We start from the raw sequence: 14,619 nt of genomic DNA on the forward strand, positions 1-14,619 counted from the left end.
AATGTTACCATCAACAACAAGCATCCATTGCCTCGCATTAATGATTTATTTGATCAGCTTCAGGGTGTTTTTGAAGATTGACTTGAGATCGGGTTATCACCAGTTGAAGATCAGGGCTTCGAAAATTCCTCAGAACGCTTTTGGGACTCGTTATGAGCATTATTTTTCGGTGATCTTTTGGTTTGGCTATTGCCTAACAGCCTTCATGCATTTTATGAATAGTATGTTCCAACCTTATTTGGATACTTTTGTCATTGTGTTCATTGATGATATCTTGGTATATTACGTAGTGTTGAGGAGCATGAGCAGCATTTGGGACTGTGCTTTAGATTTTTAGGGACAACAAGTTGTATGCTATGTTCTCCAAGTATGAGTTTTGGCCGGACTAAGTGGCATTCTTGGGTCATGTGGTATCCAGTGATGGGATTAAGGTGGACCCGAAGAAGATTTAGGCAGTTCAAAGTTAGCTCGGACCTTCTACCACTACTAAGATCAGGAACTTCTTAAGTTTGGATTGGTATTGTCATCATTTTGTGGAAGATTTTTCATCCATTTTAGCCCTATTGACTTAGTTGAACTAAAAGGGTGCTCCGTTAAAGTGGTCAGACGAGTGTGAGGAGAGCTTTCAGAAGCTCAAAAAGGCATTGACTATAGTTCCAGTTTTGGTGTTGCCTTTGGGATCGGGGTTGTACACAGTTTATTGTGATGCTTCGCAGGTTCATCTTGGATATGTGTTGATGCAGGTCAGTAGGGTAATTACCTATGTGTCGCACCAGTTGAAGCCCCATGAGAATAACTATCTAGTTCATGATTTGGAGTTAGCAGCTATTGTACATGCGCTCAAGATTTGGAGTCATTACTTATTGGCATGTCTTGTGAGGTGCATACTGATCATCGGAGTCTCCAACATCTATTTAAACATAAATATTTGAATTTGAGGAAGCAGAGATGGTTGGAGCTATTGAAGGATTATGATATCACTATTCTTTATCATTTGGGGAAGGCCAATATGGTAGCAGACGCCTTGAGTAAAAAGGCAAAGAACATGGGGAGTTGGCAATCATTGCAACTATGGAGAGACCTTTACCTATGGATGTTTAGACTTTGGCCAACATATTCATGAGATTGGATATTTCGGAGCCTAGCAGGATTCTTGCTTGTGTTGTATCATAGTTGTCCTTGTTTGAGTGCATTAAGGCTCGCCAGTATGATGATCCACACTTGCTTGTCCTTAAGGATACAGTGCAGCGAGGTGGTGCTAAAAAGATGACTATTGGTGATGATGGGGTATTAAGGCTTCAGGGTCAGATCTGTGTTCCTAAGGTGGATGGTTTGAGGGAGTTGATTCTTGAGGAGGCTCACAGTTCATGATATTCTATTCACTCAGGTGCTACAAAGATGTATCCTGATTTGAAGCAGCATTATTATCACGATCCAAAATCCCACCGGAGCGGTGATGGTGCCTAAAACGGCTTGCTAGTCAAGCCAACAACCAATATACATAAATAAAATTCACTAATAGTACTAAATAGTCTCAAATGCGGAATAATGTAATTAAAAGAAGTCAAAATAGCAATACAACTGTAAGCCCCCCTAAAATCGGATGCCATCGAGTACATGAGCTCTATAGAGTAAGTAAATACAAGGTCTGAGTCAAATACAATATTATCCAAAAGACTAAACAATGATAACATGAAATAAGAAAAGACGCTTCAAGGCCTGCGAACGGAACAACATGGTTACCTCGAAATCTCCAACTAGTCTGAATACGGCTCACATGCAACTACCATGATTGGCAATACCTGGATCTGCACATGAGGTGTAGAGTATAGTATGAGTACAATCGATTCCATGTACTCAATAAATAACGTTCTGGCCTCGGGCTGAAAGAAGTGGCGAGCTTGGCAAGGTTCAATGCTCACTTTCCACATCCAATAACAATAATAGCAGTAGAATAATACTATATAGGGGGAAATCTCAAATAACAGTAGATTTAAATCTAACACAATAAGAGAAGAAATAAGCATGCTTTTCAGGAATATCAATCAAGGCATCAATTTGTTTCCATAGAAATCACTTAGACAGAGATTTATCAAGGTAAATCGTGCTTTCAAGATCTAAACATCAAGTAGAGACATCAAATACCAAATAGCATGAGGAAACTAAAACTCTATATCGGTTTGTCAAATATACATGCCAGATCAACAGTCTCATAGATAATTCATCAAGTATAAGAAAATCTCAGCACATTCATAGTGCCTAGAACGAGTACCCCCTCAATCATACTCTTGGCACTCTCACGGTTCTTGGAAAAATGCCCATAGACCATCACACATACACACACATACTCAGCACTGTACGGGTGCCTGATATAAGTCCTTCACCAAGCACATATATGACATGTGTGCCTGCAGCCATAGGTTAATACTTGTCTCCGGAAGGGCGGGTCCTAGACCAAGCGCTGATCAGATATAAGTCAATGATCAATATCACTTAGCCGAATATGAGGTCTGGCGCACGCGTCACCTCATCATATCAATACCACTCAGCCCTATGTGGGGCCTGGCGCATGTGTCACCTCACTATAAATACCACCACGGCTCTATGGCCCAAGATCACTCATCAATCCGCTCAAGTCTCCATATGCCAACATCTCGTCGAAACATAATTCAATATACCACACGAAATATACCAACGTTCCATAATTCTGCTCAAACTCATCTCACACACAAGGACACTAACAATATATGAGATAACATATAAAAAGTGCACAGAGACAGAGATATAACATGTTGATGATAATATCATGACTGAAAAGTTTGACTACTGCTAAGGTAAATAGCTCAACATAGAAAAAATATCCCTATCATGCTACAACAAATAAGCAAATAGCCTAGACATGATTTCTAACATGAATGATAGCTCACGTAGTCATACAAATGGAGAAAACACGATATCAAAGAAGCATGATAGCAAAAGAAGGCATATAATAGCTTAAGATATACCTGGATCATGAATAACCACGTTGCACGCATATATGCTTGTCATCTCGCATATATGTCATGCCCAACATATAACAAATATTATAGCCAATGGTGGAATACCCTCAATCCAAGCCTACGCAAGATACTTACCTCATCCATGCTAGTCTTCAACCTCGAATGGTGTAAAAACCTCTATCTAGCCCTCTAATTTCCCAAATCCAAGCAAAACATCATCCATGGAAGTCTACAATGCCATAGGTAACGATCCTAATCCATAAAACTTCAAACTTTGAACAAATTCCCAAAATCCAACAAAAGTCAACCCTAGCCCATATGTCTGAAATCCAAAATCAATAGCAAAATCCGATGACCCATTACCTGTCGAGTCCAAATATGTAATTAGTTCCCAAAACTGAGTCCAAATCGATACTCAAATTCCCAAAATACACTCTGCTAAAGTGTAGATACAAAACTCTAAATTTCCTTTCATAATATCAAGTATTATGTGTTAACCAATATATAAAAATAAATCCAAGTGGAAATCACTTACCTCCAAGGTAGTAGTGAAATTGCTCTTAAAAATCTCCTCTTCTCGAAGTCTAGGGCTCAAAATATGAAATAATAGGTAAAATCCTAAAAATGGAAACTTACGTACACTGCCTAGCAATACTCTAGCGTTAGTGGCAAAGCCATTACAATCGCGATGCACAATTCCACACTGCCCCTAACTCCCTTCTACGCAAACATGGATAATACATCATAAGAGGCCACTGGCCTCCCAACTACGTGACCACGAAAGACAATACGTGAACCTCTGTTGATCGCTGACCCCAAACACTTTGCGAACGCGAAGCTAGATATGCGAACATGATGAACATCACCCCCAACACTTTGCGAACGTGGTCCCTTGACCGTGAATGCAATGAACAAATTAGTAGAACCTAAAAACACTCTATGTGATCGCACAGCTCCTGCTGCGATTGCACAGCTCTTGCTGCGATCGTGAAGCTTATTAGGAAAGCATCAGAAATCAACAATGAAATCACAACCCAAAGTGGTCTGAAACTACCCCGAAACTCACTCAAGCCCCACGGGACCCCATCTAATCATACCAAAGAGTCCCAATACATTATCCAAACTTTACGAAGGCTCAAAACACCACAATTAACATTAAAACAAAGAATTGAAGGTCAAGATCATTCTCTTAACTTTCAAACATTCCAACTTCGCCGAATGTGTCCAAACCACACTAAGACATTCAAAATTACAACCAAAAAATGCACACAAGTTTCAATTAACGAAATGAACCTATTTCAAGTTCCAGAACAATAATCTGAACCCGATAAAATCAAAGTCAACTCCCGGTCAAACTTGTGAACTCTTCAATTCTTCAAATTGCCAACTTTCTACCTATATAGACAAAACCTTATAGGAATATCTAAATTCAAATCCAAACATATGCTCAAGTCCAAAATCAACATACGAACCTATTGAAACCATCAAATCTCGATTACGAGATCGTTTACTCAAAAGTCAAAACTTGATCGACTCTTCTAACTCAAAGCTTTTGAATTGAGAATTACTCATATAAATCAACTTTGAATCTCTCAAAAGTCAAAACCAACTATAATGCAAGTCATAATCCACAATATGAAGCTACTCAAAGTCTTAAACCCCCGTACGAAGTTCTAAATCTCAAACAACCGGTCAGGTCATTACATTTATTGGGGGAGAAGGATGAAGAAGGACATTGTTAGTAATGTTTCATGGTTCTTGAATTATCAACGTGTCAAGTATGAGCATCAGAGACTAGGTGGTTTGCTTCAGAGGCTAGATATTCCAAAGTGGAAGTGGGAGCGTATATCTATGGATTTTATAGTGGGGTTGCCACGAACCTTGAGAAGATTTGATGTTGTGTGGGTCATTGTGGATAGACTGACCAAGTCTGCACACTTCATTCATTCATGACTTCCTAAACTTCTGAGCAGATGGCTCAGATCTATCTTAGAGAGATTTTCCACTTGCATGGTATGCCTGTGTCTATCATCTCGGATCGAGGAACTCAGTTTATATTGTATTTTTAGAGAGCCGTGCAGCATGAGTTGGGCACTCAGGTGGATTTGAGTACTGCATTTTACACTCAGACAGTTGGGCAGTCCGAGCAGACTATTCAGATCTTTGAAGATATGTTGAGAGCCTGCATTATATATTTCGGGGGTCAGTGAGACCAGTTACTACTAGTCTAGTATCTAGATGGCTTCATACAAGGCCTTATATGGGAGGTGATATCATTCTCTAATTGGTTAATTTGAGCATGAGGAGGCTAAGTTGTTTGGAACCGATATAGTTTGTGATGCTTTGGAGAAGGTGAATTTGATTTAAGAGTGGCTTCATACAGTTCAATCGGGGCAGAAGCGTTATGTTGATAAGAAGGTTCGCGATGTATCTTTCATGTAAGGTATGAGGTTTCTTCTCATATTTTCACCTATGAATGGTGTGATGAGTTTTGGGAAGAAGGTCAAGTTGATCCCTTGGTACATTGGTCCATTTGAGGTTTCAAAGAGAGTGGGTGAGGTAGCTTACATGCTTGCTTTGCTACCCAACTTATCGGGATTTCATCTGGTGTTTCATATTTCCATGCATCAGAAGTATCTAGAGGATTAGTTACATGTGCTAGATTTTAGTTTGGTGCAATTGGATGACAACTTTGCTAATGAGTTAGAACCAATGGCCATTTTGGATAGGCGGGTTTGGAAGCAAAGGTTGAATGATATTACATCTGTGAAGGTTCAGTGGAGAGGTCAACTGGTCGAGGAAGCGACTTAGGAGATCAATCATGATATGCGGAGTAGATATCCTTATCTTTTTGGCATTCCAGGTATGTTTCTAAATACGTTCGAGGACAAACATTTGTTTAAGAGAGGATATGTAACGATCGAGAATGTAACGACTCGATCGATCATTTTGTGTATTTGACCTCTATTCCCCTATTTAATACTTTATGTATGTGTGTTTTTGGTTTTATGATTCATAGGGGTTGTTGGTTTAGCTTCGGGAATGTTTGAGAGCGAATTGAGACACTTAGTCTCATTTTGGAAGCCTAAGTTGTAAGAGTTAACTATGGTTTGACTTTTGTGCAAACAACCTCATATTGGTGTAGGTTCGTATGGTGATTTTGTACCTAGTCTTATGTTCAGAATTTGATTTGGAGGTTCCTAGGGTGTTTTGGCTCAATTTGCCGGAAGTTGGCAATTTATAGGATTCAGGAGTTTATAGGTTTGATGAGGGGTTGACTTTGAAGATATCGGAGTTGTATTGTTATTCCGGAACTAGGTATAGGTTCATTATATTATTTGGGACTTGTGCTCAAAGTTTTATTGGAATCAGGATTGGTTAGGCTTGAATCGGATGCTTGGTTGCAAGTTGGAAGTTCTCGATATTAAGAGAGTAATTTTGATCGTTGATTCGTGATTTTGATATTATTAGTGGTGTTTCTATCCCTTGGACAAGTTTGGATTAGGTATTGGAACTTTTTGGCATGATTAGACGGGGTCCTAAGGGCTCGGGTGTGATTCAGGGTGGTTTCAGATTATTTTCCCTTATTTTTGGACTGCTCGTTTCTGGTACAGTGAGGTTCTTCGCAATCGCGGAGAGAGGATCTGTAAGGCCATGTAAAGTTTGCCAAGGATTTAAGATTTTATGACGCCGAGGTTGGCCAATGTGTTGGAAGGTTGTAGATGTACGGACTTTTTGGATTGTGCAATGCATTATGGAGTTGGTAGAAAATTTACAGAAAATGGTATTTCTGCAGTCCATTATGCGACTGCAGATCTGTTCTGCTAATCGCAGAACCATCGCGGATTGAACCAGGAGAAGCTAAATTTTGAGGGCCATTTGGCGGTTCAATGTGCGACCGCAGATTCGTTTCGCGGACCGCATAATCCGTCGCATATCAACATGGGAAATTTTGGAAGGAGATTCTGTGGGCCAAAATGCAACAGCGGAATCGATTCATGTACTGCAGAATCAATCACAAACTTGAACAGGCCAACCCAGTTTTGGAGCTCAACTCCGCATTCCATTTTGAGAACCACACAACGGTTCTGCGGTGCATTTTGCGATCGTAGTCCCGGCTCGAAGGTTGAAAATTTGGTAAATTGTACTCGACCTATTTTAATAAAAAGACCTTATGGGTTATTATGGAAGGCAAAAGCTATTATTTTAGATGGAGGGGAACATTCTAGAGTGAGAAGGAGAGAGCTCTAACATCTCTAACCTCGATTTCTTGCCCAAATCTTGGGGATTCAAGAAGGAAATCTTGCAAGGTCTTCTACTAAAGAGGTAAGGTTTCATCCCTAGCTCTCAATTTCGAATTTGGGGTACATGTGAAGAATGAGAGGTGTGATTCTTGAGTTGGGAGTATATGGATGGGCATGCATGTGCTAATGAAGGTTGTTGGGTTGATTATTTTCTTTAGAATGAGTTATGGGGTGCAGGAATTCCATTATCAACCCTTGTAGTTGAATTCGCATGTTCGGTATTTGGCGAAAAGCTTAAAAGACTTATATCATGAGATTTCCTTCTAATAATGGTCAAAATTGACTATGTTAATGTAGATTGAATTGCTAAGAGTAGTGGAACGTTGTAGTGATTCTAAGAAAAGATTAATCGAGGTATGTTGGCTAAAATCCTTCCGTAGAATTATCTTCTATGAATTCCTTGTCGCGCCCCATTTTCTCGCGAAAGCGGGTTTCGACGTGTGACAACTCTTTTAAATGAGGTATTAAAAGACAAGAGTCGCCACCTGACATTTTTAAGGTGTGTTAGGGCACCTATTTGTAAATAACTCTGTTTGACTAGTTAACGCCACTAAAGATTGGGTAAGGGCTCAAATTACCTCAAAGAGAAGGTGTTAGGCACTCTTCGAGGTCCACAACTGTGGTTCCTGGCCGAATTTTACACTATGTGGATTGTATGATTAAACTAGGCGAGCATATAAGTAAAAAAATATGAAAGTTAAAAGTACTATTATAACGTAAACCAGTGTAAGGAAAAATATCATTAAACTATATGAATAGTTGATACAAGTTTTAAAGATCATAAAGACTACAATTGTGTGGGTCTATGACTGAGTGTGAACAACAAGCATAAAAAGGAAGGTGGGTCCTAAGTTTTTTAACCTAAAGGATCACCTCGTGAAACATAAATAATATTTCACAACTCCCTTAGGGTAGGGGTTGCTCATAATATTCAGCGGACACAGACTATCATCTCCAGCTACCCAATTACTATGCTAAAGTTGTTACTTAAAAGCGTTCTAATTCAATTCTAGGTCGCATCCTATGCGTGCACTACCCGTCCCATGCCTATGGTCCAGGAGGATTTGGACCTACTATTTAGGTGGTTTTAGACTTTACTTAGGTTGCGCAAAATGATAAAACTTGTCGCACATTCAAAACAAGTAGGACTGCACATAATAGCAATGAGGGGCTCATATTAGCCTCCACACATAGCAACAATGGCATGCAAACAGATTTCAGATTATGCAGTGAGGAGTCGTGAGCAATTTTAGAATCAAGATGTATGAAGGTCGTTTAAAACCTATAGGCATGGCTTCTATGTGACCACATGGCTTAATAAATCTCATGGGCAGTGTTGCTACTTAGATTATCGAAATTACAGATTATAAGTGTTATTAAAGCCTATAGACATGATGTCTAGGTGGTTCGCGCCTGAGGTAGTGAAGTCATTGGAAAACTCAGAATCACTCATTTTTTATCCTACTGGAATGCTTTCTAAGAAAGTAGCAATATCCTATAGGCAGGTTCTCTAGTAGTTGATATTTGGACACAGATTTGTCACGCTTATTCCTATATGCATGTTGTCTAGGCGGGCAGTGTGACAAGAACTACAAAACGGCAATTTGATTAATCAATTAAGGTCCTATAGACATGGTATTTAGATGAGTATCGATGGAAGCAGATCTTAATTACTTAACACGATACTATAGACATGTTATCTAACAATCGCATAACAATAGCACAAGTTGAGCAACTAATCAATGATATTTGAATCCTATAGCCATGATATCTAATAGTGTATAGAAATAAAGCATGTGAACAAGTGAAATATTTATATTTTTATAGACATGTTTATGATGTTAGCAGGTAACATATTTAGGTTCCTATAGGCATGCTTTCTATCAGTGTATAGAAAGTAGAACATGTCAAACAAAGTAACAAGTAAAGCAATTACACCCTATGGGCATGTTTTCTACCCATTCATGTGAGAATTAAAGTGCCTTATCCCCCTTTTTCACTAATTTCCCCATCAGCTTTGTTTGTAAATTATTACAACCCTAAAATAATGAATACCAGTATAAATATTACATACTGAAAGACTAAAGGCTCAATAAATAGAGCAAGCCCAAAAGAGAAATAACCCAGTAATGTCTGGGCCTATAACTGGCTTATTTTTCACACGAATAGCAGACCCAGATCAGAACACACCTCAAACAGGAGAGTGTATCAATTGCACAACTCGAGGCCACACATGAACTCATACCGGGCCTAGGTGGAGGACCCATGTACACGCTCAACCACATGAGTTAACAAACCATACGTAGCAACCAATTGACAACTCTGAAGTCTATTAACAATAATACCTCATAGGGACACGATTACATAAACATATCGGCACTTGTTTTTTTAGAAGCTAAGGGAACAAGATTTTGTCAAACAAAAGGGCTTGAACATGCCAACTAGATGGACCAGCGAGAATCGGCTTTAACATGGCATGTTTGACATAGAAAACTAACACCATATTGAGCAATCATTCAACAAAGGGAAGGGTGTAGCCTGCTGAACATAATCACATATTAGGAGGACTTAAGAAGCAGGTCTATCGGGTTAACACGGTAAACAAACAAACACACATGTTAAGTTTCCAGAAATCAAGTTTAGCATAAGGTATTAACCAGAATTAGTCAAAAAGGACTTTAGACATACGAGTTTTAATCATGGCAGTTATAGTCAGAGGGATAGCAACTTCACATGAAAATTTCTAACATGGGAGCCTAATATGATCACAAGTAGTACAACAACAACCTAGTGGCATGGTCTATAACAGACTACAATAGTGCCAAAATCCAGAGAACTCATGAAAGCATATTGACTTAAGAGGAATAGGACAGGAAATCATAATAACTCATACTCATTACCCATACATAACAGAAGAAGCTAACATGGAAATTTACCCTAGAAGCAATGCTAAAGACATAGGATTAACAAGTAGAGGGATACAATTATCAGGGTCACAAATAGTAGAGAAGCATGTTGAAGACAGTATTGCAGCATGAGATTCAATGATCACGGTCAGTTTGCACAGAAACCAGTACATAATACATAAAATTCAAGCAAGTTCTGGACAGGTGAGGATCCCCTTAGAGTCTCAGTACAAGAATCCAAGGTGAGGGACTCATGACAAACAACAAGTGATCATAATAGCAGGGCAGGCTTAGGGTTATCAAAACAATTCAAGTTGCACACACAAAATGGCATGCATTGAAGCCTAGAATTCAGGCACGTTTAAATGCTAGAGAAGCACAAAAGAGTAGTTCTAAGGCAAACATGAATGCGAACAAAGGCAAACAATAGCATATTGATTCATAAAGGCCTAAGTAACATAAACGTATAAAAATATGAACACAAGTAAAGAATGGAATTGCGGAGTCTCGGTATCGCCGATTGCAAATTAATGAACATGTAGATGAGAAAATTAAGTTCCAGCAGCGATGAAAGAATAATAGTATTCCCCAAAATCCTAGTGCGTCAAAGTTTCCAAGGGTTTCAAGTGAACCTCGGGCAATGCTCGCCTGAGAAAAGAGCAACAATCGATTTCCGGTGGCCTTGGCTTTCAGCCGGCCAAAGATTTAAGTTTCATAATAATGTAAGGCAAGGATAAGAAAGACATTAGTAGTTGTTTTTTTAGTGATTGGAGTCTGACCAAAGGGAAAATTGGGGAGGGGTTTATATAGTGTTGAAATTAAATGAACTAACAAGGAAAACAATCGATTAAACATAAATAAGGAAAGAAAATATTGCATGCAATCAGTAACAAAGCCGGCAAAGGTGAGATCGAAATTTCAAACCCTAGTTGAGTCCAGTGGCCACGAATTTGGTCGAAAATACAAGAAGCGTTCATTGTAGAGTATATATAGATGAAACATCAGCCAGATCTTCACAAACTTAGAGCCAAATCAGACCCATCTTGAAAGGTGAGATTTATCAAATTAAGTAAATACTAAGTAACACCATGAATGCGTGAGTAGTAGCAGAATAAGGCAAGAGAATCACGAAGGGATTCCATATTGGGGTCGGATTCAGAGAGGATATAGAGATACGTCGGCTAGGGTTACTAAAGAAGGAGAGGGGAATGGAGAGAGTAGAGGCGGCTAAAGTGTGGAAATTGGGATTAGGGTTAGAGGGGAGGGTTATATGGAAAGGGGTTAGTTTATTAGGGGTCGTTGATCATTTGAGATCAACGACCAAGATAGAAAGGGGAGCGGGGCGGGTCGTTTAGACGGGTCATGACCGGGTTGGTCACAGGGGTCGTTTGGATTGGGCTAGGGTGTTGGGATAATGATTTGGGCCAAATTTGGTCCGAAATTAGCCCAATATTGGGGCTATAAATTAAATATGCGAAATTGTTTTTAAAAAAAAATAATTTATAAAAGAAAATAATAAACAATAAAAATATCACTTATGTAGTAAAATAATTTAGAATACTAGCTTGAAATTATAAAAATATAAAATTACTATTTAGTATAAATAATATAATAAATACAATTAGGTATAGAATATAGGCCATTATTGTGAAATTATGTAAAATATCTTTAAAATACAAATATAATTATATAAGACAAAGTAAAATTTTATGAAGCGCATATATGGATACAAATAATAAATTTGGATGATTAATTCATCCTAAAATAATTTAAATAGATAATTAATAAGTAATCAAGTAATTTAAATACAAGAAAATTAATTTTTAAAGCTCTAAAGATTATGGAAAATTATAGGAAATATTTGTATAAATCTTGTAAATTAAGTAATGATGAAAAATTCCATTTGAAAGTATATATACTTATTTTTTAAAATATGAGGGCAAAATTGGGTATCAACATTCCTCGCAAAATTCAAACATGATTTGTTTAAGTTCTATTCATATTGTTCCGGATTGTTCTAATGATTGATTCACCCCAAAGGCTTATGATTTTAAATTCATATTACAAATTGCAAATCACTATGCTCTTCTTTGTAATTAGTCCCAATATGTTTGAGCTCTTTCATACTTATGAGTTGTAGCTATAACATTCCCAATGTTTCAAATGTCTTACGATGTTCCAAGGCAAGTAATGAAATGAAAGTATGAAATGTGAAATGCGACCATCGTGCCAATAATGATGATTTACATGTGTGGCCAAGAGTGCCAATGAAATGAAAGGAAGTGTGAAAGGCTACGAAATGAATATAATTCTTTTATATGACAAATATTTTTGGGAGGATCGTTAGGTCACCGAGGAAGGCTGGGTTATAAATTCCCAAGCCCGAAACTGCATGTGCTGGTGTAGGAGTTGATTGAGTGGTGAGTGCCCATTATATTATTTTGAGATTATTCCCCTTGATTGGGATGAGTTGATAGCTAGCAAGGGCCATGTTGACCCACACGACACTGTGGTGAGACGGCTTAGCCGATAGGACGGAGATCGGATGCCATACCGCGCACATGGGGGTAGTGTGTTCCTATGTCAATCCTCACACTTTGGGGTGAGACAGCTTAGAAGGTCGGGCAGTGATCGGACTCCATGCCATGCGCATGGTGGTGTGTCGGTACTCAGGATCTCCCAACCTAACATGATAATGCTTACTTGATGTTTTACTTCGTTTTAACTTGGCATTTAAATATTATTGATTTACTTACTACTTCCTCGTCCCTTTCCTTTTATGTTGGCATTCCATTCTATAAGAGGGTACGTAGTTTTACCTACTAGTACTATTCTATATGTACTAACGCCCATTTTGGCGGAGGCACTGCATCTTTAATGGATGCAGGTGGTTCCTCAACAGGCGGCACTGATCATTGATAGCAACATACCTCTCCTCAACGGATATTGGTGAGCACTACTCTACACTGGGACCCATATGTTGTCTTGTTTTCTTGTACGCAACTTTTGAGGTATAGCTAGAGGCCTTGTCACCGGCATTTTCATATTGTACTCATTTTCTCTTAGAGGCTCCGAAGACATATTGTGGGTTGTGTTTGATTTGGGAATACGAACTAGAAATGTGTAGTTGTCAGACATATTTCAACTCTTAAACTATGAACTTGTGATCTTTTGGTAAATATCAATGAAGCTCCTATAAGTAATGAAACTTGGTACTTTATATTTTATCCTCTCACATCTATATCTTGTTATTAATTCTCAAATTATTCACGGGTAAGGTTGGGTAGAAGGCATCAATTGGGCTTGTAGGACTGGGATAACTCGGTTGAGTGTCGGTCGCGCTCCCCAAGGTTGGGGAGTGACAGGATCGCGATCGCAGAGTAGAGGAATTGGCAGGAGAAATTTTACCCTTTTGTACGCGGGGGCGGGATCGCATTCGTGGAGGGCTGGGATCTAATGCTTTGTGTTTGCATGCCAGGGACGCATTCGTAATAGAGTGGCGCTAGGCAGGAGGATTTGTCTTCACAATCGCGGGGTGGGACCCCATTTACGTAAGCTTAGCTGGGCAGTGGCCGCATTCACCGTTGGTTCTCCATGTTCGTTGAGTGTGGGCAGCGGTTGCGCAATTTTGGCCTTTGCAATCGAGTTGTAGGTCTCGCGATCATGATCAGTATATCTGGGTATAATACTTAAGTTGGGATTCGGGACTTTTACCCACTTTATCATATTTTGGAGCCTTAGACTTCGAGAGTGGGAGATTTTGAAGAGAAAATTCAATACATCATTGGAGGTAAGCAATTTACACTTGGATTTGACTGTATGTCATGTTTTTCCATGGATTTCTATACCTAAAAGCTTGAATTTTAAAGAAAATTTGGGGGGTTTGGAAAAACTTTTGGAAAGTGAATAATCGAGATTTGAAACTTGTATATTTGGACTCGCATTGGAGTGAGTGTTAAGGATTTGTGAGTTTTGTCGGGTTCCAGGAAGCGGGTTCGGGTTGATCTTTTGGTTGATTTTGTGTATTTGATTAAAGATTCAAACTTTATCATTTGAGCTTGATATCTATGGATCTTTTGACATTATTGGGTTGTATTTGACTAGATTCGAGCCGTTCGGAGTAGGATTTTTGAGGATTTGGCATCTTTGGTGGGTTTTAGCTTACTGGTGGAGAAGTCTCTTAGCTAACATTGTTAAGAGGGAAACTCCTACAATTTGACTTAATTGATATGTGTTTAAGGTATTGGGGATGGTGTATATATGTGGTGGCGCGTATATGCACTTATGGAGTTTATATTATGACCGGGGTAGAATTGGAACATTGTATGCCTTATTTTGACTATGTGCTCATTTGATACATTATTTGTTTGGCTTATGTAACTATGTTTGCTCTCTTATTCATGTTAGAAA

Source organism: Nicotiana tabacum, chromosome 13, assembly GCF_000715075.1.
Source record: "Nicotiana tabacum cultivar K326 chromosome 13, ASM71507v2, whole genome shotgun sequence".
Taxonomy (NCBI): Eukaryota; Viridiplantae; Streptophyta; class Magnoliopsida; order Solanales; family Solanaceae; genus Nicotiana; species Nicotiana tabacum.